The 10986-nt window shown below is 41.1% G+C and overlaps 1 protein-coding gene across 7 annotated transcripts in view; it reads left to right on the top strand.

The window, feature by feature from the left end:
• The window catches only part of ADCYAP1R1 (ADCYAP receptor type I), a 179722-nt gene that overhangs the window by 1122 nt on the left and 167614 nt on the right, over positions 1 to 10986 (top strand). The window lies entirely within an intron of this gene.

The following is a 10986-nucleotide window of genomic DNA, read 5'->3' as shown; positions in this document are numbered from 1 at the left end:
AACATGTGGGGGTATCATTGCAGATACAACCACCAGACAAAAATCAATTCAAGCACAGTCAAACTGTAAATACCTTTATAATATTTTAATATCCTTTGCGATTGCTTATACAAGGCATATGTTGTACAGTTGTACCCATCTATAAATTGATTGAAGCAGGTTATTTTAAATCTGACAAAGTACACGTACATGGATTTTTGTTGTGTTACTCTGTTTAGATACGCCTCAGTCTCCCTTCTGCATTCCTATACCTCATAGGCTGGCTAAAATTGGGGAAACAATTGATGGGAACATAATTTTTTAAAAAGTAAGTAGATGCTCGCTGTATATTATTACTGTCAGCTGGACCGGGAGGGTGAACTCCTTAACCTGCTATAACTATAAATACACAGAGAGACTACTTTTGACAGGCTTTTGTGTTCATATAATGCAAAAATTCACTCCCGGAAGCTCTGTGCTTCAAAGAAGTTTCCCAGTGGATGGACATAACAAAACAGTTACATTCTGATGAAGAACTGAAGAACGTCATTTGCTGTAATGATCTGTAGATTCCAAGGCCATAAGGGGCCATTGTGATACTGACTACTTGTACAACACAGGCTGTAGAACTTCCCCAAAATTATTCCTAGAGCAGATCTTTTAGAAAAACAGCCCATCTTGATTTAAAAATGATCAGTGATGGAGAATCCACCATGACGCTTGGTAAATTGTTTCAATGCTTAATTACTCTCGCCATTAAAAACGTATAACTTATTTCAGATTGAGTTTGTCTAGCATCAACTTCCAGCCATTGGACTGTGTTATTCTTTTCTGAGCTAGTCTGAAGAGCCTGTTATTAAATATTTGTTCCCCACGGAGGTTCTTACAGACTATAATCAAGTCACCCTTTAAATTTCTCTTTGTTAAGCTAAATAGATAGACTCAGAAGAACTCAATCATTATAAGGCATTTTTTTTCCCTAATCATATAATCATTCTCATGGCTCTTCTCTGAACCCTCTCCAACTGACTAACATCCTTCTTGAATTAGGGGCATAATGAGAAGACATGGACTGAAATTTTTCTGTCCGTATCTTAGCTACCATTCATTATTTTGTCTATGTTTGGCTGAGGGCAGCAATTGTTGATGTATTGAAACTGAAGGTCAAATAGAATTGATCTGGCAATCACTTGTGAGGACATGGCATGGAAGGCTTTTTGTTCTTTTTATTAATGTGAACGCATGCATGCTTTAAATGCGTTGCAGTGAGCAGGATTGCTGCTTGAACTGAATCGACTGGTTGGTTCTCCTGGCTAAGCAGAAGGAAAGCCTGCTGGGCCAGTTGATTTCTCTTTGAATAGGGCTGCTCTGTAAATAACCGAATACACAGTGGCTAATCAGGCTCTGATGTTCCATCATTCCTTGACAACACAACACTCAGAGTGTACCTTTTTCCTCATGCATTTAATATCTGCTGTTTGCACTACAGATTTACAGCCGCACGTAGCCATCTAGAAATGCACATATCTGGAGGGTGTAAACACCAAGACAGGAGAGGAATTGTTTAGGATGCTACCAGGACGAATAATTGGAAGGGTTGGGGGGACATTAAAATTAGGAACATTTACATGAAAAGTGAAGGGGAACCTTCCAAATAGCAATATCTCTTAGATTGTGGAATACTCTACTGGCCACTTTCAAGCCCTGGTTCCTGACTGCTCTCTTTGTATTCAGGCTTTTCTCATCCCAGCTCAGGGCAGCCAGCATTCTGGGGGCAGTGTTTTGGGGATGGTTTCCTGTGCCTCTGCCTTTGACCATTTGTTCCAGCAAGAGACCTGATACTGCCCCATCTGAATACAGAGGATTGGGTTGTTTTTTAAATTCCCTCTGAGCACTTAGCACAAAGTAAGTCTAACTCCAAAATTATCTTTTAATAAAATCCGGTTCTTAAAGTTAAGGAACAGCGAAAAGTCAAAGCAACTCCAAGGCAGGTAATGTACTGTAATGCTTATCTGATCTACAGTCTAGGTGGAAGTCTTCCTAGAACAGGACAGATTTAACAGTTACTACTGATTTAAGCCAAAGTGCATTCAGTGGGGTAGATCCTCAGCTGGTGTAAATTGGTGTAGCTCCTTGGATTTCACTTACTTGGATTTATCCCAGCTGAAGATATGGCCCCTAGAGTTCATGTGTGACAAGTCATTTCCGTTAGCATATCAGTCTGACCTTAAAGTCAGCAAGGAGTATTCTCCCAACGGCTTATGCCCCCTTGTTTTTACTGCCTGTGCCCCTTTGATGTTTAAATCTGAATATCCTGTATTCCATTTTAGGCATGAAGGGTGTGATTCTCCTCTCAGTTAGGGCCTGATCCAATGCCCATTGACATCTCACTAGGAACGGAGTGACCTTTTACCCCAGTGCAAATCTGGAGCAATGATGCCACTGAAGTCAGTGACGTCACACAAGTGTGGGTCTGTTTCTCCTTGTCCTTACCCCACTTTTAAAGTCATCCTTTGTGGCAAAATACAGGCGTAGGTGCTGGAACTAGGGGAGTTGGGGGTGCTGCCGCACCCTGTAGCTTGAAGTCGTAATAACAACCCAAATACCTGGTTTCCACCTTCAGCACCCCCACTGCAAAAATGGTTCCAGCAACCCTGCATATAGGCAAGGACAGTCGCCACACCACTGACTAAACTTCTGACTCTGGGTTCCTTAATTCCCCCTGACCTTTATTCTGATATTTAATGAAGCTCAGCATCCCTTGAGAAAGCTTTACAATTCCCTCTTACTTTAACATGCAGAATCCTTTGAACCTGAGTGTCTTTGGTAGCTGTACACAACATATACTAAACATGGGCATTCACTCATCTGCTGTGACTGTCTGCAAAGCTCTGTGTCCCTTTGGATGCCAGTTGTTAGAGCGGATTGGAAAGATGAGGGGGGTAAGAAATTCATACATTTTTGGCAGATTTTTCACCTTTTTCTGTTTTCTTGTTTGATTTTTATTTGGTCATTTTCTGATTAGCTCTAGTAAATTATGCTATCTCGTTTTATGAAATCTTCTAGCTGTCCTTGCTTGGACATTTACATAATGACAAAATTTAAACCCTCAAGAAACATTTTTAAAGTTACTAGGGGCCAGATTCCCAAGCCCTTTTTCATGTGCTGTAATACCTCAAACATGTATGTGGGTGAGGCTACATGGAGAGACAAGGCGATCGGAATCTGCACCATATGTTTTTAATAATTCCAATGTATATCTCACCATCAGGAATTGGATTGTCCCATCTCCCAAAGGATGATGTGGAAGCCCTTTGTCCAAGACAGCTGAAACTAGAATGGATAATGTGCTGGAGAATATAATGTGGGAAACAATCATGAACGGCTACAGGGATGGAGCGAATAGTGCCCTTCCAGCGTTTTGCTGCTCTGAGTCTGTGATAATAGTACTATCCATCTGAATTATTCTAATACAGTTGCCTTATCATGGTGAGCTACTCAGCCTTTAGAATCTTAGTTTCTCCACTCAGAAGCCAGATTATTGCTTTGCAAATCAATGTGACAACCATATTACCACTTCATTTCAATGATACCGTTTGCACCACCGTGGGTAAGTAAGTGTGTGACAATTTTTCCATTATAATTCTTTTTTTTAGGGCATATATTATGAATCTCGGCTGAAACTATTCAGACATGATGTTACTTTACAAAATACAAAATATTTTTAAAAAATGTTTTACATTATATTACTTTAGGGTGCATTTAAAAAAATCATTTTAGAAAGTGTGAAAACATTTATTTAAAACAGGTGATTTTATAAATGTTTGTTTAAAAAATCCTAACAAATCTAGATTGTTCATGTAACTTTTTCCTTACGACAAAAATGACATTGCTTAATTATTTTTTGTATGTATTTAAATTAATCACTTTGGAAATATTAAGATTTAAAAGTTTCCCATTGCACAGGGCTATTTCTGACACAGATATTTAAGATTTATCTGTCCGTTGTTAATAATACCTGACTCTTATATGGGGCTTTTGAGCAATAGGTCTGTAAGGACTTTAAAAAGGAGGTCAATAGTATTATCCCCATTTTACAGATGGGGAAACTAAAGCCAGGGGAGGTGAAGTAACTTACCCAAGGTCACCCAGCTGGCCAATGACAGAGCTGGGACTAGAACTGAGGTCTCTTGAGGTCCAATCCAGTGCTCTAATCATTATGAAATGACAATCACAGTAGCATTTTGGTACCACTTTGAGATCTTTGGATGAAAGGTGCTCAGTCCCTGGAAATTAATTGATCATTATAATTTACTGACTGTTATTTATAGTCTCCGGTAAATGTTGAATGGGAATGATGGATAGTGAGAAAAGTCCTCCTGTTTTATATACATACTGTCAAGTGACTGAAAAATAAAACATGGAATGGATTTTTATTTTTCAGTTCTCTGATACAAGGCCCAGTTCTGCCACGCCTCCTCTCCCAGAGCACTACGTGACTCTGCAAGCTGTCTTGTTGATATCAAGAGGAAGAAGGTACTACTCAGTCTGAGTAAAGGTGCCAGAGTAGGGCCCCAGTTCATTCAGTCTGAGCTAGATTGTGTCATTAGGCACAGCCCTGAACGAGGGGAGGTGCTTAAGTTGCCACAGTCCAGAGGTGAAATCTTGGTCCCGTTGACTTCAGTGGGGTCCTGATTTCAGTACGGGAGCCGCAGCGGAGGCATTGCGCCTTGGCAACACCTCTCTGGACCACATTCCATTGCTTCCTCTTTGCCCCAGAGTGAGGTAGTAACATGCTGGTGGCCTATACCAGCAGCAAATCACAAGCCATCCTTAGGCTAGCTGAGTTACGTAAGCCAGCGCAGTGGGGCGGGAGGGAGAGCTCTGCCTTTTCCCCATCCTGCTCCTCAGATTAGCCAATAAAAAGCAGAATAAATCCTTTGTTTTACACGAGGGTTGATGCCATCTCTCTTGACCGTCATGTTACACCTCTATACTTAGGCATTTTTATTATTGGTTGCATTAGTTTTTAAGTGTTGGGAGTTTAGGGTTGATAGCGCTGGACATCGGTCATGGACCCTCAATGGCTTTCTGATCAGGTGACCACTTCCAGTCCTTGAAATGTGTCCAGCCACTGCGGTGGATTTGCCAGCTGGAATTGGTGTGTGTCAGTTTGTGACTGGGTGGGCATGTGTTACTTCTGTCAGTGTGGAAGCACATTCCTGCATGTCTTCCACAAAGGGGTTCCTTGTCCTCCTGTGTTTTTGTTTATGTGTCATCTTGTAGAACTGACTCTCCAGAATGGTTACAACACCTGAATTTGGTGTGGATGGTCCGTCCGATTCCTTTGCCAGGTTATCATCTATGTTGTGTTAGAAATCTAATGTTCTCTCCCACCAGTAGCTGGTGGTAACTGTGCCATTGTTTCTGTAGTATTTCTTCTGTTCTACTTTTCTGGCCTACAGTTCATATGCAAATGCTTCAGGATTAGCTCCAAAGCTTGTTAAATGTTGGGCAAGTATATATCAGTCCATAGTGAAGCTCATAAAAATTGTTTCAGGTATCTGCTCTTTTAACCCAAATGTAGAATGGTTATTATTTATATTACTATAGCACACAGGAGCCATGGTCATGGGGTAAGTGCTGTACAAACACAGAACAAAAAGACAGTCCCTGGCTCAAAAAGCTTTGAATCTAATTACCCATCTTTGTAAAGTGCTTTGAGATCTGAAGATGGAACAGCACAATGTGAGTATAAAGTATGATTGCTAGCCAAATATTTTTTTTCTGATGGGGTACCCAAGGCACAGTGATGTTCAGTGACTTGGCTGGAAGGCAGCATTTCTACTGGTTTTAGACACAGCTTACAGAACCAGGTAACCTAAATTCTAGTCTTGAGTTTGATATTTAATTTGCAATGACTTCTCCTCACTTTTTCATCAACCTTTGGAGTGAAGGTAGGCTGTGTTATGAATGCAGGGATATCATGATGGCCTAGGGAACATGTAGGTCTTGTTAGGTGTGCACAGAATCAGGCAGGGCTTCACAGGAGCCATTGTTGGCTTTTTAAAATAATCTGGAGACTTAACTGCATTTATTTAACGTTTTAGAACTTTTCCAACACAAAATAAAAAAAAATGATTAACAAAACCTGTGAAATTCCCAAACCAAAAAACCTTAATGTAATAAAAAAAGATAAGGTTGGGAGGTGACAATAATGGAAATACCTTATTTACTGTCAAACAGTTTTTTTTTTAGTATGGGTTGGGTTTTGAAATTTCAAAATTCAACCATAACACAACCCCCATTTTCATATTTTTCAGCGCATACACATTGAATAGCTTCTAGTGCAAACCCATGCATACAGGGTTAATCTCCTCGGCATAAATCAGTAGTCATACACATTCTCATAAAATACATCCAGCATATAACGTACTGGACGAAAACAATGTTACTGTCAGTTGGTAATCATATTTAACTAATAATGCTTCCCATTTAATATTATCCCTTGGAAAAAATATTTACTGAAATCACAATAATAAAAATACATAGACCTTCCTCGGCAATCTATATGGCAGAGTTGAAGTTCTTGTGTTGTGATGGAAAAATGCTTTTCGTTTACTAGATAAGAATGATGTTTGTTTTTATTTGGGCAGTGTAAGACTTGCAATGTCCTTAACAGCTAGTTTGCTTTCTTTAAACATGTGGGTTTTGCAAATGATGTGATAAATAACAACGGTTGTCACTTAGCAACCTTAACTGTTTTTATTTTTAGATGAAGTTTTCAATTTAGGAACACTAAACCAAAATTAAGAGAATACTTACAGGACATATTGTGTTAAATGTTTACAGCTTCTGCGGCATGAACCAGATGAAGATCTAGCCGCTGTAGTTGCTGTGTTTTTTCTCTTGCACACTAGTAAACTGACCTCTCTCTGCCTTGGCGTAGAGAAGAAGTTTATAAAGTAGCTAGAAGTAGCACATTATGTAAAGGTCTGGGTTAAAGTAAATAGAAATTACTAATTTCCTGTGTGGGGAGAATCAGAGCCTGGGAATCTTACCAGTTTTGTGGTTAGTTTAAGATGGAGAGGAGAAGAGAGCGTATCAGAAATATGACAGATGCTTAAGCTCCTAATGACTAATGAATGTGCCACAGTTGTCAAAGAAGCCTGGACTTCCATAGTTTGAATTCGTTTACTTGAGTCGCATTAAGTTTGGCATTTGGGGAGTATTTTATGCTAATGAATGAGCTAGTTAGTGGAGATGAGTTTATACCCTAGGCGAGCAGCTGGAGGAAAAGTCATTGGCGAGAACAGCACTGAATAATTGCAGGGGAGAGAGCAGGATGGAAGGTCGTCATTGGCTATGCAGAAGATGCTGCTTTGTACCACTGGCCCTGGATAACTCTGCCTCACCTATAACTGCTTGTCCTCTCTTACTCCTGGTCTTGCTCCCCTCACTCTTCCCCAGCTTCATCCTTGTCCACTCTCCTTGTGCTCTTCTACCCTGTTGCCTTCTTCTGCATAGAAGGCCATATATCAGAGGTGCCCATTCCATGGGTGTTCCGGGGCTCAAGCACTGACCAAAAAATAATAGGGGTTGCTCAGGCTTTTGTAGGCCTTGGCGCCCAGACTGTGGTCCTGACCCCTGCTCCATCCCGCTCCATTCTGAGGCCCTATCCCCTCTTGGCCTCTTCCCTCCCCCAAGGCCCCACATCGAGGCCCCGCCTCCACTCAGCCTCTTCCCCCCAAGGCCTTACCTGCGCTGTGCCTCGAGGCTCCACCCCCGCTCGGCCTCTTCCCTCATGAGGCCTCGCCTGCAGCTCATGGGGGTGGGGGGGAAAGGGGCCGAGAAGAGCACCCACTGGCAAAAACCAAAAGTCAGCGCATGTGCCATACATATACCATTTTCCTTCCATCAGTGCCGTCATTGTGAAAAATGGTAGAGCTCCAAAAGGGGGCAGATTTAGCAAAACAAAAGCACTATCATCGTTTCGATTACAGTAGCACCTAGCAGCCCCCAATCGGATCAGGGCGCTATTGTGCTAGGCACTGTACATACACATAAGAAGAAACAGCCTCTGCCCCAGAGACATTATGTTCTAAAGAGACAGGGCAGAAAAACAGGCAGAAAAAGGAATAATTATGATCCCCATTTTATGTGTGAGGAACTGAGGCTCAGAGCGTGTACGCAACTTGCCTCGGGTCATACACCGAGTCTGTAGCAGTGCTAAAATGAACCTGGATCTTTTAAGGCCCAGTTCCATGCATTGCCCATAAGACTGTCCTTCCTCTCATTCTATTCCTTCCCCCATGTTTGTTGCATGCTACCTTTTGTTTTCAAGTTGTAGCCAATTATTTTAGTTATTATGTCATTCATATTCATTGTATGTTAATTTGTAGGATTATAAAAGTATAAGACTGATCAGTATTTAGAGGAACCAAGTATTAGACATAATTAAGACAAGCTGAAACACAAGTTCTAGGCTGAAGCCTGCAAGACTTGTCTTGGAGACAAGAAATGATGACATAAGTGACCAGAAAATAACCCGATGCCCTAAGATTATGGGAAAAGAGGTACCAACTGGTAAGATTACAAAAAATTACCCAGAAGATTAATATTAGATCATAAAAATACCATAAAGGCGCATCTGTCTCCATGTGTCTTCACTACAGGATAGAGGTTGTGCGTCAATGCTAATGAGAATAAAGGGAATTTACACAGTTTATAGAAAATTGAGGTCCCTTAAGTTTCCAGGGAACACAGACCAATAAGAGAAAAGAGGGTTGCTTTTATGGATATGTGCATAATGTAGGTTTAGACAGAATCACATTATAAAAAGGGGAAGCTCAGATTAGGAAAATTGAGCTCCCTATGGGAGACTCCAGCAGGAACCATCCCTCTACTGATGATCAAGCCATGAGAGACCCATCAGACCCTAACATTATGGTTAAGGATGTGAGTATAACTACATGACGAAGTGGGCATTCACCCACGAAAGCTTATGCTCCAATACATCTGTTAGTCTTTAAGGTGCCACAGAACTCTTTGTTGCTTTTTACAGATCCAGACTAACACGGCTACCCCTCTGATAGTATAACTACATTTGTAACTTGTGCATAGGTCTGTATAGAATTTCTGTATGCTTGGGTAATCACAATTTTAATTGTAACTTTAATAAAACTTGTAAAATAGACTAGACCTTGTACTTGCGAATGTCTGTGTTTAAGTGAGGGTTGCTCTGCATTTGAGGAATGAGCTCAGAAATCATCCATGACTCTTCTCTTCGGAATGGTTCATTCTGTAACGTAATGGCTTGTCTGACTGTGCATGGAACCAAATCAAGCACATAGTCTGAACTGTACATCACCACTGGGAGTTTCCACCTGATCAATATCTATTACTTACCCACATATGGATAAATAGTATGAGAATATAGCAAGGTGGTGGCTTAGCCATAAAACTTCAAGTCAGTCCATTTTATAATACATGGCTATTTTGTTCAGAGGCCAAAAGGGAGATCTTTTGAGCTATCTCGCTATTTCTAAGGCATCTATTGCTTTGCTATCTAAGCACGAATGCTTTCAGATACAGTCCATTTGATCCACTGATGTGCTCAGCTAAATCTTGTCTATATTCCATACACAACAAGGAAAACATGGGCACTTTTTTTTATAACAGAAAAATCTAATTCCAGATTTTTCAGTTGATCCTAATATACGAATGTTAATATACCTTGGCACCTTTTTCTCCAACAACTTTGCTTTGCAATATAAACTGATCCCGTGTTTGGGTTTTCTGCTTTAAACTGAATAGATTCACAGAATGTCAAGACACATCTGTCTATCCTAGGTAGCTATATGCCCCTCATTACTGTAGTATCTAAGCACCTTGCAATCTGTAATGTATTTATTCTCTCAGCACCCCGGTGAGGTAGGGCAGTGCTATTATCCTCATATTACCAATAGGGAACTGACACACACAGAGACAAAGCGACTTAGCCAAGGTGGCTAAGTCAGGACACCTGGGGCAGAATAGGGTCTTGAAGCTATAGCTGTAGCTAGCACCTTAACCAGTGGGGCATCCTCCTATAGTTAGAAAGGGATAGCTCAGTGGTTTGAGCATTGGCCTCCTAAACCCCAGGTTGTGAGCTCAATCCTTGAGGGGGCCACTTAGGAATTTGAGGCAAAAATCAGTACTTGGTTCTGCTAGTGAAGACAGGGGGCTAGACTCAATGACCTTTTGGGGGTCCCTTCCAGTTCTATGAGATAGGTATATCTCTTCTCGAAGTGGTGCATTACTCTTCATGTTAAGAATGTATAAGGCCTATATTTACAACAACAACAACCCTCTCTAGTGACATCTCAATTTGGACATGCAATGCTTTTTGAAGTGGTTTCAATTTTGGAAAGTGCTCAGCAACCACTCTGAAAAATCAAGCCCCTTTAGCATGCTACAAGTTGGGCATCATAAATCATTAGACAGTTCTGAGGACTTAGACTAGAGTCTAAGAATTTGCAATCCAGGAGCAGGATACCACTTGCACTGGAGCTGAGAAGGATGAAGCAGCAAGGTTCATATAGGACCAACCCTGTGTTGGTATTAATGTTCCCTGCGACTGTGTAGTTCTTCACTACTTATTGATATGCATTTCTCCTCCGAGCAGATGCATTTGGGGCTTCGTTTCAACTTCTGTCGATGGCTGAAAGACGGACGAGCTGCTGCTGAGCAAGAAGAGTGACCTCCTTCCCAACTTCACCTCCTTTATCTCCTCCCTTGACGTCCCCTATTTGTAACCGTGATATCGTCCTGACCTCAAACGTTTCTTCTCCAAGATCAAGACGTTTGAGGCAAATGATAGAATTAGCAGATGACAAAACGTGGAATTGTGTGAACTGATCAAAATTCTGTATTAGAAATGTCTTCTGATGCTGCATGGTTCTGCCCCTCTCATCTGTGTGTATCAGTGTACAGACATTACTCTTCTCATACTATATCTTCTCTGTT

Source organism: Trachemys scripta, chromosome 2, assembly GCF_013100865.1.
Source record: "Trachemys scripta elegans isolate TJP31775 chromosome 2, CAS_Tse_1.0, whole genome shotgun sequence".
In the NCBI taxonomy this organism is placed as follows: Eukaryota; Metazoa; Chordata; order Testudines; family Emydidae; genus Trachemys; species Trachemys scripta.
This window is presented reverse-complemented; position numbering and strand designations above follow the sequence as displayed.